A 1,997-nucleotide genomic window follows, 5' to 3' on the forward strand; every position below is an offset into this window, starting at 1 on the left:
CCTTTATCATAATGGGAGTAGCAGATTGTCTGCAATGAATTGTGAAAACCCAGCAGTGACTTTGGCAGTGAAGGCCTCCCATCAATTTTGATAGGTTAAAATGATTCTGGTTGGTCTTGAGCAAATGTGTCAATTTTTTTTGTGTGTGTGTCATAAAAGAAAGAAGCAATAGTAAATTCTTGCTTTTATTCCATGGAGCCAATAAAATCATACTGCCAACAAAAGGCTGTTGACACTGTAAGTGTAGTTAACTGTCTTGAAATACTAGGCCTGGAAATAAAATTCCAGTATTTCACATAACCTCCATTTATTTAAAGAAAACAAAAAAACAAAACAAAACATACTATACTGCTTACATTTAGGGGCCCTGCTGTTGTGTAACTATTTTTGAACATGTCTACTGTAAGTGTATATATATATTTTTTTCTGTGCAATAAATTCATTTAGAGATAAATTTGGATTGCAAATTATTTTTGGAGGAGGCAAGGTATTTGTGGCTAGTCTTACAAGTAAAAAGGACTAAAAGAAAGAAGAAAAACATTTTTTATTACAGCATATTTACATCTGTCCAAAGTACTTATTTACTCTAATACTGACTAATGTATAATACTGTACACAAAGAAAGAAGTTAAATGAGTTATAATTCAGTCGAAGTATAGCTGGCCATTTTAAAACTTACCACTGAATCTTTCTGGTATGAAATGTGATATCTGGCAATCTGGTCCAGTTCATTACATCAGGTCATTTGTATGTTCTTATTACCATTTTGATAGCATAGCACATTTTATAACCCAGACATTTTACAATGGAACTATGATGCATGTATTTTTCAAAAGTATAGACATACATGAAGCTATGAGGTCAAAAAAGATGAATGTCCGTAGTACCATATAGACTCAACAAATAAAAGTGTCCAAGGCTCTGTGTGAGATTTATGAATATTGTGTAAGATTAGGCCAACATGTGGTTTTGATATAAATAATCTGTTCTTAAATTAGAATTACAGTCGTTGAGTACAGTGTTGAAAATGGCAGATAGATTTTAGCTATCTTTGCTCACTAGGGAAAATGGAAAAATGTTTAGTTTGGTCAGATTTTCACTTAACTTCTGAAAAATCTTACATTTGAGAGAACCCTTCTGAAATAAGAATCCTTAAAGACATAACCCCTTTGGCACAAGTGTTCAAGAAACTTGTTTGATGTTGTAGACAATCATATAGCACACGTACTGTTCTAGATGTTTCATGCCAATAATATGTAAGCCATACCAAGGCTACATATACATATAGAGATGTTTCCACAGCTTACAAGGGGCATATGTACAGAGAAACACATAAAAAATTGAAAATGCATTTAATACCCCTAAACTATCAAATATCATAGCTTACCTTAAGCTTATTTTAAACATACTCAGAACACTTACATTTGCCTGCATTTGGGCAAAATCATCTTAAGCAAAGCCTATTTTTATAATAAAGTATCAAACATCACATGCAATTTATTAAATATTACACTAAAAAAAGAAGAATGGAAGAATGGTTATATAGAGAGTGGTTGTAAGAATATCAGGTGTTCACCCCTGTAATCTTCTAGCTGACTGGGAGCTGTGGCTCACTGCCCCTGCCCAGCATCACAAGACGGCACCATACCACATGTCACTGGCCCTTTTTATAAAGACCCAAATTCAAAATTCAAAGTACAGTTTCTACTGAATCACTTTCACTTTCACATCATTGCCAAATATATCGTAAGTTGAATCGTTGTAAATCAGGAGCCATCTTATTTGAAAGTTAAATCACAGTCACCCGTATACACACAAAAAAAGGCCTTCATGTAGGGCCATCTATGTATCTCTAAACAACATAGCATGACATATCAACGGCAAAAAATGGTGGTGAAGGGGACAATTGCTTTGCGTCAGTACTCTGAGCAGTAACATACATGGCCTTACTCACCTAGCAGAACGCCAGAGCTAGCTGAGGGCAAGGAATTTTTCAA

Source organism: Mustela putorius, unplaced genomic scaffold, assembly GCF_011764305.1.
Source record: "Mustela putorius furo isolate JIRA1106 unplaced genomic scaffold, ASM1176430v1.1 tig00001145_pilon_pilon_pilon, whole genome shotgun sequence".
NCBI lineage: Eukaryota > Metazoa > Chordata > Mammalia > Carnivora > Mustelidae > Mustela > Mustela putorius.